Raw genomic sequence first — 23,202 nt, 5'->3', positions numbered from 1 at the left:
CCTGCCAGACGAGTGTAGGCCATGGCCCCACACCAGAAGATGAGGGCTGGAGACTCCTGGAGAGGAATCTGAGTGGCGAGACCACCTGCATTCATTATGCATCAACTCTGCCGGGTGACAGTCCCCAGTAAACCCATCAAACATGAACCTAGGTGCTGTTGGGAAGGTCTTCGGATGCCATTAACATCTACAATCAGTTGGCTTTCAGTACAGGAGATTATCCTCAAGGATGTGGGCGGGCCTCATCCAGGGAGCTGAAAGGCCTTGAGAGCAGAACTAGGATTTTGGAGGAGGATGAAGTGTTGCCCCGGACCGCAGCGTCACCTCCTGCCTGAGAATTTCCAGCTTCCTTTTCAGACTTCGGACTTGCCTCCAAGCTCCCAGAATCCCATAAGACAATTCCTTGCAATGCATCTTTTAATATATTTACATCCTATTACAGGTTGTGTTTCTCTGGCTGGACCGGAACTGATGAGGAGGACTGAAATTCCAGGCTTGGTTGTACAGTATATGAGTGAGGTCATTTGGGTCTGGGCAGCTGGGGCATCCTTCAGGTGCATGAGTGTGACCTGCACCAAGGTGCCTGGTTGCCTGGGGTTGGGGGGGCTGCCATCCAGCCCACACCGCACTCCTAGGCCGTGCACCCTGGCATGGGTCTGTGTCTGGCTTAAGGAAGGGCTCTCTCCTCTCTCCAATGTGCATAGAGACCTTGAGATCCCATCCACCTAACCATGTACCCCTCGGAGGCCTCCTCTGAGAGGGGACACCTTTTCTTGATTCTCACAAAGGCTAGTGGTTACCTTGTAGATAGCCTTGGATGTGTTAGGACACTTTTCTGAACATCAGTTCCTTATCTGTAGGATGGGAGTTGTGTCCTCAATGGGTAATTAGAGATTATTCATGAGAAAAGCCTATCACAGTATCTGCCACGGGGACACTCGCAAGTGCCGATCTTTGCTGGTGTTGCTGCGTTTGTTATTGAATGCATTCATTAGGAGTCTTGTTAGGAAGTGACAAAAATCCAACTCAGATTGGCTTACACTAAACAAGATTCCTGCGTCTGGGAGTATAAAGGGTGATGCTTTGGCAGAGGCTGGCTCTGGAAAACGAGGACGCACATTTGTGCCCCGCTTTCCTCTGTGCTGCATCCTTCTCTTCAAGGCTTCCCCCAGTTTGGCAAACACGGCCCCAGCAATGCCAAGCTGAGAGCATCCTTTTAAGAAAGACCCTTTCCTCCATGCGTTTCAGCAAACGTCCCATGAAGCAATATGAATGGCCCAGTTTGGGTCATGGGCTCGCCCCTAAACCAGCCGCTCTTAATGGATTAGTTCCAGCTGGACAGGCCGTGGTCTTGGACTCTTTGGGTGTGTGTGGGAGGGTGTTGGGCGGGGAGGATGTGGGAGGGAAGATTCACTGAACCTCATCTCTACTACATGGTACAGCTCCCTGGAAGAAAGAGGTGCTCCCTTACCAGAAGGAAACAGGAAATTTTATGGGAAACCGTATTATCACTACTACAATCTACCATGTTATACATAAGAAATGCACCTCGGTCTCAGCGCATGATCTTGAGAGAGGTGCAAGCTGAATCCAATTCCCAGCGTCTGGGTCAGTATCCCTTGTGGGGGAACTGCCTTACTTAAGATTCCTTTGGATAGGTAGGGCAGAAGACCAAGCTACGCTGGATTATGAAAAGAAAGAGAGAAATTCACTGGCTTGTGGAATTGAAAAGCTGAGATCCAGCTGTGCTTTTAAGCCTGAGCCATTCTCCAGCTCTTGGCTCTGCCTCTCACTGTCTTGGCTTCACCCTTTGCAGACTGCCCTGCAAGGACCTAGGTGGAGTCTCATTGGACTGGCTCAGGTTGTGTGCCTAGTTCTGAACCATCCACTGTTTCCAGAGGGATGGGGTATCCTGATTAGGTAGGAAGAAGTCAGACCTCTCTGAGCTAACTGTGCTGAGAATCGGGTAGAGGAGGTCCCCCAAAAGTAAAGCTGGGCACTGCAGTACAGGAGAAGGGTGATCACTGGTTGCTAAGCAACCATAAAGTAGCCAACATCTCCTGTGGGTTGGGGTTTGCGCCTGTGAATAGACAGGTGGCACTTGGAATTTAAATACAGCACATCCAGTGCTCAAGCTCCCGAGCTTCGTCTGCTCTGCACTTTTTCCTCCGCCCTTTGGGCTAAAGCCATTGGGTTTGGGACAAGAAAAGGGGAGAGCTGGTACCTCTTCCCTTGTTAGCCCAGGAAAGGTGTTTCTCCATCATTTCGTGGATCAAAGTCATTAAATCTGAGTAATTCTTACAAACCAGATCCAGGAAGAATCTAGGAGTGGGCTCTCTGTAGGTTAGAATGCTTCAGGCTGCAGGTAACAGAAGACTTGACTGGAAATGCCTTCAACAGTGAAGGGATGTGTCATTTGCTAGAAAGAGAAATTCTACAGCTGGGATGGTTCCAGGGTTGGTTTTTATGGCAACTCAGAGCTTCATTGAGGTTCTGGATTCATTTCTTCTTTCTGCTGTGCCATTTCCAGCCTGTTGACTTGGCCTGGGCCAGCTGTCCTCTCATGCTCATGATTGCTGCCTCTGCTCCTGCCATCACATCCACAAGCAGTGCCTGTTCAGTGGAACAAAAGGAAATCAAAAGAGGAATCACATTGTCCTGTGTCTCTACGATGTTTTTGTTTTTTTTTTTAATCATGAAAACTGTTCCCAGAAACCCCACAACAGACTTTCTGTTTCATCTCATTGGCCAGAACAGCATCACAGGAGACTACTGGGATTGGCGTAGACCAGCTAGGAGGCACCCCTTAGAGCCCGTGGAGGAGGCAGGCATCCAAGCAGAGCTGGGCCTCAGCAGGCAGGGGAGGACAGGGACTGGCAGATGTCCTTTGGTCACTCAGAGGACTTCCTTCAATCCTCCCGGGGCTGGTGGGCATAATAAATAGGATGGCAGCACTTGGATGGCTGTGGTTGCTTTGTCTCCAGTGAGTGCCCTGGGAAACCATCTCTTTGGTCGCCATACGGTATTTGGTGAGCTGCTTGCTGGGGTGAGCTGCTGCTGGATGGGTGTGGTTGAAACTGGAAGGGTAAGGTCCCAAAGCCACTGTCTGCCCCTCGGTGATGGCAACAGGTAGTCCCCACTCCAACTTCCATGCAAATCTATGGGAATTGGAACACGCTATCAAGGGGAACAGGGGAGTCAGGCCATCAGGGCCCCACTGAGGAAGGCGCCTGTTGTACCATATTTTGGCAGCTTGAATGTGTATCCACTGGCCCAGGGAGTGGCTTAATTACCAGTGTAATAGCAGGTCCACTTACAGCGGCAGGTTTCATTGAGGAAAAAGCATTGTTGCAAAATGCGTCTGATGTGGTTGAGTGGTGAGGCCACGGTCACCGTGGATTTTAAGTGCTGGTAAAGTGTGTGGTAAAAGAAAAAGCACAAGTCATACTTGGTAGAGAACATTTTCCTTCCTAGATGCCAGGTGTGAAAGGATGCCAGGAATATTCTCTGCTCTTTCCTCCTGCTTCCTGAAGGACTGAGTCTACACTAGCTATTATCAAACAAACTTCCAGGAGAAAAGACCTCAGAACCTATACGTTCTTTATGATCAGAATCACAGCTATGCATTCTTTATAATCGCTGCTATATGTTCTTTATAATCACTGCTATACATTCTTTATAATCAGAAAGTCTTTTCCGGCCTGGCACGGTGGCACATGCCTGTAATCCCAGTACTTTGGGAGGCCGAGGCAGGTGGATCACCTGAGTTCAGGAGTTCAAGACCCCCTGGCCAACATGACAAAACCCCGGCTCTACTAAAAGTACAAAATAATAATAATAATAGCCAGGCGTGGTGGCAGGCGCCTGTAATCCCAGCTACTCGGGAGGCTGAGGCAGGAGAATCTCTTGAACCTGGGAGGTGGAGGTTGCAGTGAGCTGAGATCACACCACTGCATTCTAGCCTGGGCGACAGAGTGATACTCCGTCTCGAAAAAGGGAAGAGTGCTTTCCGCTGTGTTACTGAGGTCCCTGCTGCTCTGCTAACTCCTTCTCAACCTGAGAGGTAAAGCAGGTGCTTTCACCTCTGTGTGGTCCATGTGCTGGGTGCCTGCTACATCAAATCTCCCTATGCAGAGAGAATCGGAAGGGAGTGCTGTGTTCCCGAGTGGCTCGTGGGCCAAGGGGAGAGACAGCAAAACCAGCACATGCCACAGAGCTGCCTTTTATATGAATTCAAATTCTGGGATTTCAGACTAGGGCAATCTGACAAACATTTATGGACTTTCACTAGACCAAAATTGGAATAAATACCACACACACCCCAATTTTTTAAATTAGTAAAAACGTAATTTTAAAGTAGGCTGCCTACGTTAATAGTAAACCACATCTTCCGTAGCGTGGAAAGTCAGTGCCATTTGAGCTGGTCAACAGAAATACAGAACAAATCCTCAGTGATGTGTGCTTCTTTGCAAAAATCAGCCTTGAATTATGCAGGTTTGAAATAGGCAAATCTTCCTAAACAAATTCTTTGCATACAATACCTCCACCCCCTATTCTGGTATAATATTTAAACTCTGCTAGATGTCCGCTTAGTTCTTTCATCAGTGTGAAGCTATTGCATTAGGAGTTAGCAACTATGCCCTGGGATCTGACCCAATGCCTGTTTTTGTAAATAAAGTTTTATTGGCACACAGCCATACCCATTCATTTACAATTCGCAGATGGTCACTTTCTCACTCCAATGGAGTAGTGGCCACAAAAACCGTCTGGCCCAGATGTCTAAAACATTTATTATCTGGATCTTTATAAGAAATGTTTGCTGGCTTTAGAATGAGGAGTTTCATCACTGGGATAAGCGACTCCATTTGCTTGTGCCTATGGAGATTTCTCAGCCTTGTTGCACCTTATTGCTGTAACTCTGTGACATATTGGTGGCCTCTACGCCACTTCTCAGCTGTCTGGACTGAGAGCTCTGTCCAGACAGATTGACAAAGGCCAGTACCTGGTAAAGAAGGCAGTGTCTGAGGGGAGCCAGGGATGCAGTCATTCACCCTTTTGTTCAGTCATTCAGTGAGTGTGCAGCACGCATCATCTCTGTGCAGGCACTGTGTTAGGAACTGCAGATGTAGCCACTGCCAGTAGAAAGGGCACCTGTTCTCCTTTTGTGTTTGTTTATTTGTTTTTTGAGACAGAGCCTCACTGTCTCCCAGGCTGGAGTGCAGTGGCACAATTTAGGCTCACTGCAACCTCTGTCCCCCAGGTTCAAGCAGTTCTCCCACAGCAACCTCCCTAAGGCTGGGATTACAGGCATGAGCCACCGCGCTCAGCTGGCACCTGTTCTCACTAGGATGGATATCATAGTGGGGGAGATGTAGGATGGACAAATTGGCAAGGGGGATAAGTTCAGGCACTGCTGTGTGCTGTGGAGATAATAAAACAGGAAAGTGGGACGAACTGTGGGGATGGGGACGGGGGGAGGGTACCTGCTTAGCTGGGGTGGTCAGGGCTGGCTCTGAGCAGGTGACGCGTCCCTGAGAGCTGAAGGATGAGGACAAGCCAGCCAGGCAAAGGTCTGGCTGGGAGGCTCTGCTTGTGCCTTCATGCTGTTGTTCTTTGTTGATGCACTGGCCCAGGAAGCACTTGTGCCCCATCATGGCGCTAGAATATTAACAAGTCCTGGCCCTGTCACCATGCAGGAATTCAGAGGTGGCCTAACAGAATGGTTAGATGTCTTGGGTTTGAATCCTGGCTTCACTGCTTAGGAGCTGTGTGACTGTAAACAAGTTGATGAGCCTCTCTGAGTCTTGGTTTCCTTAACAGCAGAATGGGGATAATAACTGTAGCTGCGTTATAAGGTTGGATGAGGACTCTGTGAACAAAGTGTAAAGGCTGTAACACCCTGCCACATACACAGGTTTTGCACCACAGCCCTCAGCATACAATTCACGTAGACCTCAGAGGTACAGAAACAGTGCAGAGCATGCGCTCAGATCATCCTGACTCAGAGGCGTAGAGGGAGTGCATGTGAGCCAAGCCCAGGACTGCACAGCAGGTGTTCCAGTGGAGGGCCTAGAATGCAAGGGGGATTTGTTTTGCTGTGTGGGGTAGAAAAAGGTTATTTGGGAAGAATTCCCAGAAGAGGCAACATTTAACAGTCTTAGAAAGGTGGTTAGGAATTCCTCAACCTGAACAAAGGTGGTGGGGGTGCCAGATGAGGGAACGGAATGCACAAAGGTGCGGTGTCTGGAAGCTCCGTGGCACCCCTAGGGAGGGAAGAGGATCTGCAGGGGTGCCATTGGTGTGTGGTGAGACCCTAGGGAGGGAAGAGGATCTGCAGGGGTGCCATTGGTGTGTGGTGAGATCAGATGCGGGTTCCCAAGATGACACTGGTAACTCTGGGAGGAGAGTGGGCGAAGGCAGAGAGAAGGCCCAGAAGCCATGTGAGTATCACTGAAACAGTTCAGGGCAACGAGGGCGATGGCAACGACTTTGGAAATGAAGAAAGAAAAGAATGATGAAGAAAAAAGGATGTGTCAATCCAGTGGGGCCAGCCCTGCTCAGAGCCTGCTGCAAACAGCCCTGTTTACGTTGGCTGGTCTGTGCTTCCATCAGCCAGGGTGACTCACTTGTATTTAGCTTGAAGCAAGATACTAAGGCTGAGTCCTCAGGTTCCGACCTCTAACGCAAATGCTCCATATAGATGTGGCATTTTCTGACTTTCCTTAGAAGCTATGATGATGCTGGGTCCAGATATCCACCCTTGGATGTTTTGAACTCTCAGCTGTGGGCCCTTCGCCAAAAGTGCAATGTTAATCATCTTCCCACTTCCAACATCCCTCTCCTTTGAGACCCCACTAATCAGCGAGTTCTCCCAGCATGCCAGAAGCCCCAGACATTCAAGAGACATTTGAAAATGTTCTCCACCCGGTAGGTGAGATTCGGGTTTGGTGAATGGAGTTCTGGTGTGAGCCGGGTGCCCCACGTACTGGATCTGATGGTATCTCTGGCTGGCCTGTGTGATGGCCCCAGCGGTCACTCAGCACCTGAAATGCGGCCAGCCCAAATGGAGATGCGTGGCGGGGAGAAATCACCCAGGACCCCAAAGATTCATCATCCCATTAGTAATCTTCATATGGATCTTACATTGAAATGAGCATCATTTGGATCATCGAGTTAAATAAAATGTTATCACAATTCATTTTACATGCTTCTCTTTTTCTTTTTTTCGAGACGGAGTTTCACTCAATCGCCCAGGCTGGAGTACAGTGGCGCAATCTCGGCTCACTGCAACCTCTGCCTCCTGGGCTCAGGCGATTCTCATGCCTCATCCTCCCAAGTAGCTGGGATTACAGGCACCCACCACTATGTGCACCTAATTTTTTGTATTTTAGTAGAGATGGGGTTTCACCATGTTACCCAGAGTGGTCTTGAACTCCTGAGCTCAGGCGATCCACCCACCTCGGCCTCCCAAAGTGCTGGGATTACAGACGTGAGCCACTGCGCCCAGCCCATGTTCATTTCTTTAGGGCTGAATCCACTCCACACCTGCTGCATTTGGACTGTGCAGTGTTTTAAAGACATTTGAATTTGTGAGTGAACTTTAAAACATCATCGTATTTCACACAAAAACCAGAGATTTCAGCTTCTCAAAAAAATCTCCTTCTGGGCACAGCTCCAGCTGCAGGTGAGTAGCCACCGTGCGCTGTAGACAGGACATCTGCTGGGATCCAGTTCCTCATGTGCCCCGTGCTACTGTCTCGACCGTCCCTTCTGTGGCTGGCACGGCTGCCTGGTAGAGAGCAGGTGATGTCTGATCCAGACACCAGGCTTGGAAGAACACTTCCCAGTTCATCCGGAATAACCCCTGCTTCTGGGTTAGACAACGAGACAAGAGAGTCTGGATGCTGGCCCAATTACAGAACTAAGAAAGTGAAGTCTGTTGGCCTCAGTTTCCCTGTGTGTGGGGAGCATAATTATATGTACAGTCAGGAGTTGTTCAGCCTAATGACTGCTTGCGAAGCCCGGTGAGATGACTCGATTAGGACCTGTGGAAAGGGTTCTCACCAGGACTTGGCCTTTGGTTCTCACCCCAAGCTAAATGCCGGTGAGTCACCCTGGCTGATGGAGGCACAAACCAGCCAACACAAACAGGCCTGTTTGCAGCAGGCTCCGAGCAGGGCTGGCCCCACTGGATTGACACAGGGCTGCGTGGCTCATCTATGTCTCTAAACCATGAAAGCATTTTCCCTGCAGGTGCCTCGGCCCAGGGCAGCTGAGGTTGCTGCAGAGAAGGGCGCCTCCTCTAGCTTCTGATGTCTAACGCAAATGCTCCGTATACATGTGGTGTTTTCTGACTTTCCTTATAAGCAACATGATACTGGGTCCAAATCTCCACCCTTGGATGTTTCAAACTCTCTCAGCCGTGGGCACCTCACCAAAACTCTAATATTAAGGATAATAAACTTCCCACTTCCAACATCCCTCTCCTTTGAAATCCCACTAAGCAGCGAGGTCTTCCAGCGTGCCAGATGACCAGACAAGGGTTACCACACCCCGGTACCACTTAGCACCTTCCAGAGGGAATGAAGCCCTAGCTGGATTGAAGCTGCAGGGGAAAGGGCGGGAGATCCCACGCTGACGTTCCCAGGCCCAGGCAGGCAGCTCCGATTTGCTGGTCTTGCCCTCGGATCCTGTTCCATTTGAAAGATGATGCAGGAAGAAGACAAGATCACTCCCTTCTCCAGGGCGCTGCTTGGGTGAAGCCTGGGCTGTCCTGTGGGTGCTCTTTGTTTCTGCCTGGAGAAGACAGGACCACGTACCAGGGGTGAGGGTGCTTTCCACCTCTGCAGAGACTGGTGTTCTAACACAAAGCATGCCCCTCTCACCACAGCACTGCAAGGCTGGCACCGCCTGCAGGAGCCAGTGCCTTGATGGGGGACAGGGGCGCCCATTCTTGCCATCGAGGACATTACAGTAGTTGCAGGATTTGCACAGATAGAGAGAGGGAGGTGTCTGGGTAAGCTGTGGAGGTCCTCCTGCCTCACTGCCATGCCCCCGAGGACACACGGGAAACAGCTCTGCTGACCCCTGGGCCAATATTAAAGCTGGGAACAAGAAGGCAGGACTCTAGGGCTCAGGCAGGCTCACCCAGAGCAGCTTGTAAAACAGGTCCCTGCTCAGGTCCTTCCAAAGCCACCTGTGGCAAAGCAGTGGATGATGGCTGTAACTGGGGGAGGAGGGGGGCGCGAGTCAGTGCCACCACTACAAGTCATGAAAAGCCCGTCCTGGGACACCAGGATAGAGGAGATTCTGCTTCCAGCTGGGTGAAGCTCCCCACTGAGCTCCCAGCCCTGCCCTCCCTCTAGAACCAGCCTTGGCTGCCTCTGCCCTGACCCCCATCTTCCCTTGAACTTCTGTGATCTGCATCCTAGGGACAGGTGGTGGAGTGTGGCCTAACTTTTCTGTTCTGTTTGACTTGGACATCTGAAGACATTGCCTCTTTAAAGACACAAGATACCTCTCTTCTTTTTTTGGTGGGGAGAGGGGGTGGTCTGCATCTCTCTGTGGAGCCTAGAGCAGGGTTGGGTAGCGATGCAATGCAGGGATGAAGGACAGATGGCCTGGATGTGCAGGCACTGACTGCTTTTCTTGCCATTTATGTTAGTTCTGGTGACACCAGTTATGACCCAGCACTTACCGGTGTTCTCATTATATAACCCTACCCACCCTTCCCAGAGGTTGATCGTGTCATGAGTGCTCCCATTTCACAGTTCGGAAAACTGAGGCCAGGGAGGTCAAGCAGCCTGCCCAGGGTCCCAGAGGCGGGGCAGAGCCGGTCAGCAGCCTGTGCCTACTGCTCCAGGGCCGGGTTCTTTGCTATGTCTCTGGCTCTTAGAGTGAAGAAAAAAACCCTTAAAGAGAACAGTTGAAGTTTGGCTTCTGAGCTGTTGTAGGTTAAAAAAAGAACAAGGGCGGTTTGCCATGGGGTAGCCGAGGACGCTGATGACCTAGTCCCTTTTATAACACTGCCCTGAGACACACGTACACACAACGCAAAAACACTGACTTCCTTCTGATCATAGAATTAATACATTCATTATATGAAATGTACAACACATGAAATACACATACACAGAGAGAGTGAAAATCTCAGAGGCCCACCACCCAGACTCTATGCCCCTGTGACTCCGTGCGCCTCCTCCGGTCTTTTTTCTGAAAGCCTGAGCACTACGATTATATAGAATTTCCTAAGTGTGATCTTACTGTACATGCTTTCCATGGCCTACTTTATTCTTCACGTAAGGTACCATGAGTATCTTTGCCCAGCAGGGAACATTCTTTAGAAAGATCATTGTGACTCGTCAACGTTCCATTGGGTCAGAATTTTAATGAATCCCCAATGTTCCTGAACATTTAGATTTTCCAGCTATTTCCAATGTATTTTTACTTCTCAATGTCATTTTTAATCTTTAACATAATATAACATGTTAGAAAAGCTATCTAGCTTTGATTTAGTTTCCCCAAAATGCTGGGTGATTGGAGTTCCTGGCCCTAGAGCTGGAGGTTGGATGCAGTGTCTGGTTTGTGGCACACACAAAGCAAGCTCAATCCTGGTTTCGTTCTGGGTTCAGAGTGCAAGCTGGCTGCTTTTCTGGTTTTGGGGTTGGGCTAGGAAGGTGGGAGGAGGTAGGCCGCACGCCACCCCAGTCCCCTGGCCTGATGGACAGGTTTCCAGAATAAAGGGAGGTGCCAGAGAGGTGGAGACACTCTCCCAAGGACACAGAGCAGTGATGCCCAGAAGGGAGCGGAGCCCCACGGCCTACACCCTGGGCTGGGGCTGGGGCTGTGGTGTGCACATCCTTGTCCCTTTGAAAGTTCAGGCTTGTGCCATAGTTTTTGCAATCTGTGACTTTCGAGACAGCCCTTCTCTGACTTGCATATTTGGAGAGACGTCAGCAGGCCACGGCCCCCAGCACAGGCCATTTCCTCAGGAACTGTGCATGTTCAGTTTGCACAGTGTCTCTTTCCTTTCCATCTTCAGCAAACGCTTTTCTCTTTTTATCCTTGGCACAGAGGGAAAAACTGGTCTGCAAGCAGCCCCTTCATGTTTCCCGTTCACCTCTACCCCCGGAAAAGTGCCGCTGAGAGGCCTGGGATGAACATCTCTCTCCTAAGATTCTTCCCATCTTTTACAACGACAGAGGCGCGTTATGGCCTGAGTTTACCATAAACACAACTGGAAACAATATGACAGCCTGTGGGGACGTGGGGGAGACGGTGGGGGGGAGGTCTGCGGAAAATGCAGGGACAGACGCATTTCCTCTCGCATGGATTCCGAGACCACAGTGCTGCTGCCAGCCCCCTTCTTTCAGGGCCCCTGGGATTACAAGACAGTGTGCTGCTGGGAACGTCTCTTCCCACATTCATCCGTTAACCTGGGCTGAGTTAAGTGAGGCAGGAGGGCTTTGAAGAAGGGGCTGGAAGAACCTTCTGGGTGGTCTCCCATGCGAGGGTGGGGCTGGGGTGCCATGGAGGTGTCAGGAGTCCCGTTCCCATCCCTCCCACCCACGAGAAACTTCTCAGGAAGGAAGATGTCGTTCCTGGAAGGAGGGTGTGCTCGGTGGTCTTGATGGTGGAGGCCCTGCCAGGGTCACAGGGTCAGTGGAAGCCGAGGCGTTCCACACTCTGCTGGTTTAGAACCACAGGCAATGAGGCCCAAAGACCTGACCACACAAGCCCTTCCACTGTTCCACAACCCTGGCAAAGGAGGTGGCGTCTCTGAGCCTCCCACCTCTCATCTGAGAATGTCAGCGTGTGGCAGTCAGTTTTATGTGGCCAGGCTTAGTGTACCTGGAGATGAACCCAAATCCTCATCTCAGGGTTGCTGGGCGAGGGTTTTGGAGATGGGGTTGATGCTTACAATCAATAAAGTAGCTTACCCCTGAGAATGGGAGCACATCACCCAGCCACAGAAGGCCTTCCGGGGGAAAGCAGGTTTCCTGAAGGAGGAGAAACTCTGCCTCATAGAAATCCTCCCTGAGGCTCCAGCTGCCAGCCTGCCCTACAGATTTTGGACTTGCCAGCGTCCACAATTGTGTGAGCTAATGCCGTCAAACCCTTCCCTATCGACCAACTGTCCATACCCATATTTACACCCGTATCCACAGCGTCATCTATGTCTGCCTTCTGCCGGTCACATCTCCGCAGAGCCTTGACGGATGCACCCAGTTAGCCACTAGGGCTTAACGAGTCACCTATGTAATGCACCCAGCCCCACGTCCAGTCACAGAGGACGCCTTGGGTCATGACAGTGACAAGGTTGACTGTGCTCAGCCAGGTTTGTTCTCGGAGTTCACGTGACCACACATGGAGGCCCCCCCCAGATGCTGATATGATGTTCAGACACTGAGCTTGGACCCTCGTTGCCCCCTCTGCCCACGGGCCGCTTGCTGCAGCTCTGCCCTGCGCCTGGCCGGGTGCACATCAGTGGAGTTTATTTTATCTTGATGAGCCTGAAATAAACTCTCTATTAGGAAAATTGTACGTTTCTGGCAATTTAAGACAGAGAAAAAGAGGAGGAGAGTGTGTGTGCAAGAGCTTGACACACTTCAGACAATCATAAAAAACAATTGATTCCCAGGAGTGTGTGTAGGGAGCATGGGGAAGGAGCCCCATGGAACTAGGTCTTTGGATGAAGATGGTGACATGCTCCAGGTAAAATAGAAAGCCTGTTTATTTTCTTCTTTAACAGTCACACTGGATTCTGAAATTAAACTCTGGGGGAAGAAGATCTCAAAAGATATCCCTTGGCCAGACTCAGTGGCTCACACCTGTAATCCCCCAGCACTTTGGGAAGCCGAGGCAGGCAGATCACTTGAAACCAGGAGTTCGAGACCAGCCTGGGCAACATGGCAAAAACAACAACAACAACAACAAAAAAAAACGCTTCTCTACAAAAAGTACTAAAAATAGCCAGGTATGGTGGCACGCCCCTGTACTCCCAGCTACTCTGGAGGCTGAGATGGGCGGATCACCGGAGCCCAGGAGGTTGAGTCTGCACTGAGCCATGATTGTGCCACTGCACTCCAGCTTGGGTGACAGAGCGAGGCCCTGTCTCAAAAAAAAAAAAAAAGAAGAAGAAGAAAGCAAAGAGATCCCATGCTCACATGTCATTAGCTATTGTCATCAACGGGGACCTAAGCCTCTCTGTTCACCTCCCCCTCCTTTTTGACCTCCCTATCTCTGTTTTCACTTCCTGTCTTTATACTCAAACTAGGCCTAATTCACAGCCAAGCTGACTCTCCACTGTCTGGCTTTCAGACAAATCCGTGGTTATATTCTCACCCTCTCTCCAAGACCCAGAAGCCAGCTCCCACTTTCCACCGGGCTATCACCCCATTCCCAGATCTGCACCCCAGCATCCAAGCACTAGGGCCGGCCCCTGGCCTCCAAGCAGCTTCACCTCTGAAGCCACACACAGCCACGCCTGAGCCCAAGACTAGTTATTCTCCATTTCATGCAACAAATTGCCGGAGACCTGGAGCGTTTGAATCACCCACAGAAAACACCTTTCTGACTCAATTCTTCTGAAATGCCCCAGGACTGGCAACCGAGCCAGTGTAAGCTGTTTTTTTGTAGCGGGTGTGCCCATAAGCTTTCAGAAGTGCCTCACTGTGCACCCAGGGAAGGCCAGACTCAGAAAGTAAACACACCGTGCTTCTTTTAGGCTGAAGTGCGCATTTTGAAGCACGGAGACTGCCCTGTTTTGTTTAATTGTCGTTATTCAGTCATTCGTGCTACCAGGAGGTCAAATACAGTTCTTACCGCCTGGGAAGCTGTCTGGGCGCAGGTGTTCTCTGGCTCACGAGCTGTTTAACTGCACAATGATATGCAAGATGTGGGCATTGCATGGACCTGCCTCCAGGCGTTTTGCTGCAGGTGAGCTGCTGGCTTGTAGCTGCTTGTAGATCTCTGCCAGCGAGAGATTTAGTGCTTCCAACATACGAAAACTGGCCCAAAGGCTTTCACTGAAATAAAAGACAGCTGTTTACCAAGGTTTGGACAGTATTTGTTTTCAGGTGTCTGCGAACTGTCCCTGCAGAGCTCGCAATCATTTCAATTCACGCGGAGAAACCTCTCTTATTTTACTTACTAGATGTATTAGTTTCCCGGGACTGTCGTAACTGAGGACCACAAGCTGGGTGGCTTAAAACAAGCAACATTTATTCTTGCATAATTCTGGAGGTTAAAAGAAGTCCAAAATCAAGGTGTTGGCTGGGCCATACTCTCTCTGGATGCTCCAGGGGAGGCTCCTGCCTTGCCTCCTCCTAGTTTCTGCTGGTTGTGGCAACCCTGGGTTTGTGGCCACATCGCTCCCATCTCCGCCTCCGTCTCCACGTGGAGTCTCTGTGTCTCTTCTCTTATGATGACACTGTGTCTCTTATGTGTCTCTTCTCTTATGATGAGTAGGGCCCAGCCTACTCCAGTATGATTTCATCTTAACAACTACATCTACAATGACCTTGTCTCTTGACACAGTCACATTCTGGAGTCCTGTGTTTCTAGAACCTCCACCAATCTTTTCAGGGAATGCAGTTCAACCCACAATAGTAACCCATGTTTTGTTCCAGGACTTAAAAACACAAGCTCCTTGGTCACATTAGAAAAACAGACAAAGAATATGGAAAGTCAGACACTTAGAGTGGGGGTCACAGGCACCAACGCCTGTGGGGGCCCAGCTGGGAGCATGAAGGAGGGTTGAGTCCTGGGTTAGAAACAGCCGCCCAGCACATCCAGCTTGGGTTGGGCCTGGGATAGAGCTGTGCGTGCAAGAAACGCCCCAGTCTTCCCTCACTCCACTATGAGGAGACATTTCAGAGGAAGTGCAAGTGTGTGAGAAAAGTTGGCAGACTTCTGCTCTCAGGAACGGAGGATGAAGGAGCGGTGAGGTCTGTGGCAAACTGGACGGTCCAGGCCTCCTCTAAGGGGCAGCCCCAGGGAATCCCAGCCACTTACCCCCATAGAAGAGAGTGGCCAGCAGAGCCTTGAGGCCTTGATTCCTCAAGGGAAGCTGGACGACGGGACATGGGAGTGAAATGGCCTGATTTGTACATCTTGGTAACAAAAGAGAATTTGTTAAGAACTTAGGGTTGCCGGGTGCGGTGGCTCAAGCCTGTAATCCCAGCACTTTGGGAGGCCGAGGCGGGCGGATCACGAGGTCAGGAGATCGAGACCATCCTGGCTAACACGGTGAAACCCCGTCTCTACTAAAAAATACAAAAAACTAGCCGGGTGAGGTAGCGGGCGCCTGTAGTCCCAGCTACTCAGGAGGCTGAGGCAGGAGAATGGCCTAAACCCGGGAGGCGGAGCTTACAGTGAGCTGAGATCCGGCCATTGCACTCCAGCCTGGGCGACAGAGCGAGACTCCGTCTCAAAAAAAAACAAAAAACAAAAAACAAAAAAAAAAGGACTTAGGGTAGACGGAGGCATCTGTAGGCAGAGCTGAACCTGAGTGCCGTTTTTTTTTTTTTTTAACTCATAGAAAGGGGAAACTGAGGATGACCCGGTGGGGGTTGTGGAACACTTCCTGTGGCAGGCTCGCGGTGGACTGCAAGGCATCCAGGCCCTAATCTCTGAAACCTGTGACTATGTCTCCTTCTACAGCATAAGAGACTTTGCTGATGTGATTCACACAGATTCACGTACCTCTATGTACACGTCAGGCACACAGATACACATACTCATACACAGATACAGAAGTGCACATACACACGCACACAGATACACATACACACATCACCCAAATACAGACGTATACATGTGCACACATACATGCACACATGTACACACACATCACCCAAATACAGACATGTAAACATACACACACACACGCACATACACACACATGCATGCATATAAACACACATCACTCAAATACAGATATACAAGCATGTACACACACATTCACACATGCACGTGGATACACATCACACAATGCACATACATGTTCATGCATATACAACCACACATGTATACACTACACACATACACAATCTGCATACCCAACTGCACACATACACACATGCACACAGATGCACATACGTATAGTACATAGCACACACATACACTGCACATACACATATCACAAATATACACACACTACACATACACACATGCACACATACACACAGATGTGCATACATACAGTACATAGCACACACATACACTACACATACACATATCACAAATATACACACACTACACATAAACACACATGCACACAGATACACATACACATATGCACCTACACATATGCACATACATCCACACACATGTACAATCACAGGTTTAAGCCCCACACATGTTCACGTATGTACACATGTACACATACACACCTGTGCACATGCATACACACAGATTCACCTACATATAGTACACAGCACACACACTTGCACTGCCCATATATATATCACAAATATATACACATACACATAAACATACACAGGCATGTGCATATGCACACAGATACACACATATGTGCATGCACACATCACACACATGCATATGCATACCCATGCATGCATAACCATACATGTATGCACCACACATGTACACACATATACACACATCTGTACACACATGCACACACACTGATCACATCATATAATACACAGCACACACATACATGCACACATCACACAAACACACCACAGTCATGGCCAGGACCTCGCCCGGGCAGAGGGAGCAGAACCGGAGAACATGGCCAGGACCTCGCCCGGGCAGAGGGAGCAGAACCGGAGAACTTGGCCAGGACCTCGCCCGGGCAGAGGAAACAGAACCGGAGAACTTTGCCAGAACCTCACCCGGGCAGAGGGAGCAGAACCGGAGAACTTGGCCGGGACCTCGCCCGGGCAGAGGAAACAGAACCGGAGAACTTGGCCGGGACCTCGCCCGGGCAGAGGAAGCAGAACCGGAGAACTTGGCCGGGACCTGGCTGCAGCCTGTTCTTCTGTGTCTTTCGGGTCCAGGTGGAACGTTTATCTCGTTCATCTGCTTATTTATTTTACCCTTTGCAGGATCCTTTCAATGTGTTTTAAAGAGCAAGCCTGAGTTTCCTGCCTCGCCCGAGTCAAGAGCCCAATTCTCTGGGGCGCTTCGTGGTCCCGGGGAGGGAGGAGCTGCCCCAGGGGAAGAGTGTGTGTCCTGGGGCTGCCGGCCTCACACAACAGGAGCCTCTCCTCTCAGTGCTCTGAAGGCTGCAAGTCCAAAGTCAGGGTGTGGACGAAGAGGCTCCTTGTGCAGGCTCTGTGGGAGCATCTGTTCCAGGCCTCTGTGCAACTGTGGAGAGCTGGCAGCCCTCGGCGTTCCTAGCCCTCGGCGTTCCTAGCCCTCGGCGTTCCTAGCTGTGGTGTGCCGGCAGCCCTCCGCGTTCCTTGGCTTGTGGACGCATGACTCCACTGCAGTCTCCGCCTGTGCCTCCGCGTCACCTTCATGTGTGTCTCTGTGTCTCCTCTCCTCCTTCCTGGAAGGGCTCTCTCCTTGGATTTCAGGCCCACCCTACTCCAGTGTGTGCTCTTTTCCGTCCTTACCTTCATGACATCTGCAGTGTCCCCATTTCCAGATGAGGTGACATTTGGAGGAGGGCATGACTTTTGGGTGAACACTATTCAATGCTCCACAGAGAGCATTCTGGGAAGTGTGGCAGGGGCTCGATGGCTCAGGGGTGCTGTCGTCCATGGTCCATGATCTTCCCTGGTCTTGGCTTCTGTAAATGCCTGGCTTCCATCTCACCCCTCCCCGGGGCATCCAGAGCGCAGACTCCGTCGAGAAGTTGCCTAAGTTCAAATCCTGGCTCTGACGTTTCCTAACACGGGAACCTCGGAGATGAGCCGTGCCTCGGCTTCCCCATCTGTAAGCATGAGGAGAATGGTGACTGCCTGGACCTCATGGGCTTGCTGCAAGCCTGAGATCAGCCCGTACACATGAAGGGCTCCCAGCAGAGCCTGGTAGAGTCTCACTCAGGTGCCCACTTCCTTTTCCTCTGACTTTGTGCAAGCTGCTTGTCTGCGGTAAACCTCAGTTTCTCTGTGGTAAAATGCGCATAACTGTGCTCTTTCAGAGGGGCATTGTGAGATCAAAGGGATCATTTCTAAGCGGCTGGCTCCCAGTCGAGATGCTCAGTAAAGGTCAGCCATTATTACCCGTATATAATGAGTTCCTATTTCTGCTGTAACAAATCACCAACTAAGGGCTTAAAACAACACGGATGACTCACCTTACAGTCCCGGAGGTCAGGAGTCCGAAATGGGTCTCACGGAGCTAAACTCAGGCGTCACCAGGGCTTTGTCCCCCGGGAGGTTCCGGGGGGTGAGGGGAATCCATTTCCTTTCCTCTTCCAGCTTCCAGAGGCGCCCATGTTCCTGACTCCCACCCTCCATCCCTCCGACCTCCGCTTCCCTGGTCGCCTCTCCTCCTCTGCCGCAGCCCTCCTGCCTCCCTCTTCTAAGGGCCCTGGGGGTGACACTGGTCCCACACAGAATACCCAGGAAAATCTCTTCAGCTCATTTGCGAGTCCCTGTTACCCTGTAAGGTGACACAGTCGCAGGTTTCAGGGATGAGGGCGTGGACATCTTTGGGGAGCCCCTCAATCCACCTCTCACAATCTCCAACAGTCTTTAAAGAGCACTGTCTGTCTTCTGTGGCAAGCAGAATGAATACACCCACCGAGAGCTGCTGTCCGCCTGCAGAGATGCCAGCCCCAGAGCGTGCCTACCTCCTGTTCAAAACCACCCATGTTCTGAGATGGGGGAAGGAACACTCGTCTGCTCATTTGGCCGGTCCTGCTGAGATGACCCTGGCTCTGCCTGGGGTCCTCACTCTGCCCTGCCCTGTGGCTTCAGGGGTGCCTGGTCTGCAGCTGGACCCCTCCCCGCTGGCTGGCTCAGTCCCCACACTCAGCACCGTCCGCACTCCTATTCCACTAGTCTGTGGGTCACACCCATGCACCCCATGAGCACTTTTTGTGTAAACTATTAATAAACTCTTTAAACCCCCAGATGGCATCACATAGATGCATCATGGGTGCTCGGCGAGTCCGGCTGAATACACGAATGAATAAAAATAAAGGACCATGGAAGAAGCCTCCTGGCTCTATAGGAAACATAACTCACACGGGACTCAGGGAGCTCCGTGCGTTCTCAGCACTCCTGCTACCTCTACGTGGAAGTCTGGAGTGCAGAGAAGACATCAAAATCACTCTAAGGAAGCTGAAACACAGGAAGCTGAAAACAAGTCCAGGGGCTTGGAGGCGCAGCGATGGACAGTGAGAAAACAGGTAGCCTTGGTACAGCACCCAGAGACAGGCAGAAGCAGGGAGCTCCACCTCCCGTGGGCTGGAGGGACACTGGGAGGAGATATGTCACCTGACCTGGGCCTATCCGAGCTAGAGGCGCGCACGGCCACCTGGACAGGAGCAGGGACCCTGGAGGAGGCCTGTCCCATGGGAGGCACAGCCATGAGGAAAAGCTGCCTCTGCAGGGCAGAGAGAGAGGGACAGACACCAGCTTCTCTCTGTTCCTGGCCTCCAGGTTTCTGCTGCCAGGGCCTCCTTTGTTTGAACCCACCTAGCAGCCAGGCAGCAAGGGAGGCAAGAAGGGTGGTTTCCTTTCGTGCCCAGCAGGACTCCAGAGCATGTGGGGTGGACTCAAGAATGAACAAACTGCTCCAATTTTGTTGGGGAGAATCCCAAGAAAGCTGAAGAATGCCCTCCACCCCAGCCCCTGACAGATGAGCGGGGTTGTGGGTGTGGGCACAGATGGCGCCAGGGAGATGGCATCTGTCTAGAGTACAGGAAAAAGGTGCCAAGGGCCTTCAGGATTTTTGGCTACTCCTGTTATTTTGCTAACTCTGTCTGGATTTCTCTCTGAGGAATCCAAAGCTCTTTGCCTGCGACCCTTCATTTAATCCTCAGAACAGCCAAATGATGCCCATTTTATAGACTGACAAACTGAGGCCAGGGACATCCACCTGGGACTTACATACACATGGTGCAGCTGCCAAGCCCTCTTTCTGCCTGTCTGGGAGGCCCTTGCCAGCTCATCTGATGGTGCCATTGCATGGCTGACCCCGCGGAGCTCCGGGCAGGGGTATCCAGGGGCTCTGCTGCTGCTAATCACGGTGTGGACTGCGCCCACTCTGAGCCATCCGTGCACACGGTAGGGCAAGCAGCTCATCTGCAATCACAGGATAGGCAAAATGCAAAAATGCAAAGGCAGGAGTTAGCACCAAGGTATCTGGGGGCAGGTGAGAGCCAGGTGTGCAGCCCCAGCCCAAGGGGTCGTCTCTGATGCAGGCAGCCAGGAGCAGACGAAGGAGATGGAGCCAGCCAGCTGGCTTCAACTCCTGTTTTGCTTCACTTCCTAGCTGGGTGGCCTTAGGCATGTTTCTTGTCCTCTCTGCACCTCTGCAAACTAAGCTGTCAAGTGGGAATGTCATAAAAGCTGTCTTATAAGTTGTCGTAAGTATTAAAGATGAGAAAAAAAGCTAGAGAGCTTGGCACCTAGCATGACCCTCCAAATCATGAACTCGAATGTCTTCCTTTCCAAGCTCAGACCTTTCAGCGTCTGGGAGAGGGTACGGCATGCAGGCTATCTGTCCTAGGGACCTGTGCCTCCTGATGCCACAGGCCAGCTCTTTTAAACACTTGCTATCTTTTTCCACCCTGGCTCTTTCTGCTGGTGTCATGGGCAATGCCTACAGCCAGCGGACTGCTTTGGCTAACATACAACTTTCCAGTGGATCTCCTGGACAGATGTCTCCAGGGTGTGACTTTTCCAAGACAGTCATCACCAGCTCCCTTGTCCTGCTTGTTCCTAATTTTAATGTGGGTCATCTTCAGGGCCTGTGGGTTCTATGGAAAGACATCTCCTATCACAAGAAAGCTGGTGAAATTCCATGAGGACATTTCAGCACGAGCTGTTCTTTCCAACCCTTTTCTGCGGATTAGCTTTGTGTATCCCCACAACTCTATGAAGCTGATATTATTATTAATACTATTATTATTATTAGCCTCCTTTTGCAGATGAGGAAACTGGGCACAAAGAGAGTAAGTTGTGGACCTGGGTTTGCCCAGCTGGTGAGTGACACACTCGAGCCTTACATCCTGGCAGCCTGGCTCCACATTTTTCTAATTGAAATTTTTACAGAGATAATTGCCGATTCACAAATAATATAGAGACCCCATGTACCTTTTACCTAGTTTTCCTAATGATAATGTCTTGCAAAATGATAACACAACCTCATGGCTGGAACACTGACGTTGACCTAGCTTCACTTTTGTTTGTTTGTTTTTGAGATAGGGTTTCACTCCTGTCACCCAGGCTGGAGTGCAATGCCATGATCCAGGCTCACTGAAACCTCCGCCTCCTGGGCTAAAGTGATTCTCCTGCCTTAGCCTCCCAAGTAGCTGGGACTACAGGCACATGCCACTGTGCCTGGCTAGCGGCTATTTTTTTTTTTTTTTTTGGAGAGACAGGGTTTCACCGTGTTGCCCAGGCTGGTCTTGAACTCCCGGGCTCAAGCAATTCTCCCACCTTGGCCTCCCTAAGTGCTGGGATTACAGGTGTGAGCCACCATGCCCAGCATGGCTTTACTTTTAGCCGCAACACAGCCTTGCCATGCAGGTTAAAAGGCTGACGGTGATTCATCTCCAAACCTCAGGTCCATCTGGCCACTTGTAGTGATTCTCCATTATACTTAAGGCCACATATGAAACCTTTCAGTGGCGTTGAGTAAGTCACCTCAAAGATGCTTTGGTTTAGTTTCCCATCTGGGTCTCATCCATCCACCATCTGCAGCACACCATGCTCCTCAAACCAGCTGCAACACCAACTGCCATCCCACAGGCTCATCTCACATGGTGACTCTGACCCCAACCCTCCCATCAAGAGGAGGGGTCTATATTTCTTCCCCTTGAATTCGAGTGGGCTTGTGACTACAGAAGTGATGCTGTGAGGATAAGATGCTTCTGAGGATAAGCCATAGACAGTAACAAAGCGTCCTCCTGGTTCTTTTGAAGACGCTACTCCTGGAATCCAGCCGCCATATTACCAGGAAGCCCAAGCTAGCCCATGTGGAGAGGCCACATGGAGAGGCCACGTAAGTAGGTGCTGTGGTCAAGAAACCAGTTGAGACTCCAATCCGCAGACAGTCACCGCAACCACCACATGTGTGACCAGACACCTCCAGGTCTGCACTCCAGTTACCGAGTCAGTCCTGGACACACACAAGTGCTTAAAGCCCAGGCCCCAGAACATAGAACAGAGAGAAAACAGCCCAAGTATGCCCTGTCCAAGCTCTGGCTCCTCAGAAGCCATGTGTAAAATCAAATGGTTGTTTTGTGCCATTAAGTGTAGGGTGTTTTCTTGTCTAGCAACACCATCCCACAAACACTTCTTGAGCACCTGCTCTGGGCCGGGCAGGATGCTAGGAGCAGGATGTCACAGTGAACGGCCCAGACGCAGGTCATGCCCTGTGGTACCTCCATTCTTGTGAACACAGAAGATGAAAGATAGTCAGAGTTTTGCCTCTCTTCATGCCAGGATTTGTTTTTGTTTCTGTTTTATTTTATTTTTAAAAGGGGGGGAAACTTGGACTCAAGCCTTTTGGGCTTTGATGCTCTTGCCAAATGAATTAGTCAAAAATATTTTAGTCTGGCTGTGCCAATTTAGTATAGCCTAAGCAGAATTAGCTGTGAGTCACCTTCTGTTGCTGTGCTGAAGGACTGACGTCCCCTGGGTGTGTGTGCGTTTGGCCTTCAGTACTGTAGCGTCTGACCCTTGAAAGTGGGTTGATATGACAGAGACTGATGGGAAAATGGGGTGGGGAGGGGCTTGGGCCCTGACCTCTGAGTCTCATCGGGATCCGCACCTTTGGAGCCATTTCAGAGGATCTGAACAAGGTCTTGGGGTAGCTGGAAGAGTGTAAATCATGGCTCATGGGAGGGAAGGACTTGGCTTGGGTGACAGTCATACAGCCCAGCCGTGATGGGCTGTGCTGAGGGGTGGCCAAGCTCAGCCAAGCTCAGCTGGGAGCTTTGACTGGCATACCGGCTTTTCTCCAGCTAAGCAGAGGTCCTACCCACAGTGTTCCCAGGGCTCTTCCAGGGGCCAGTTGGGGATGGCAGTGGGCGGATGGAAAAAGCCG

This window comes from Rhinopithecus bieti, unplaced genomic scaffold (genome assembly GCF_001698545.2).
Source record: "Rhinopithecus bieti isolate Rb0 unplaced genomic scaffold, ASM169854v2 scaffold_3615, whole genome shotgun sequence".
In the NCBI taxonomy this organism is placed as follows: domain Eukaryota; kingdom Metazoa; phylum Chordata; class Mammalia; order Primates; family Cercopithecidae; genus Rhinopithecus; species Rhinopithecus bieti.
Note: the sequence above shows the minus strand (reverse complement) of the source record.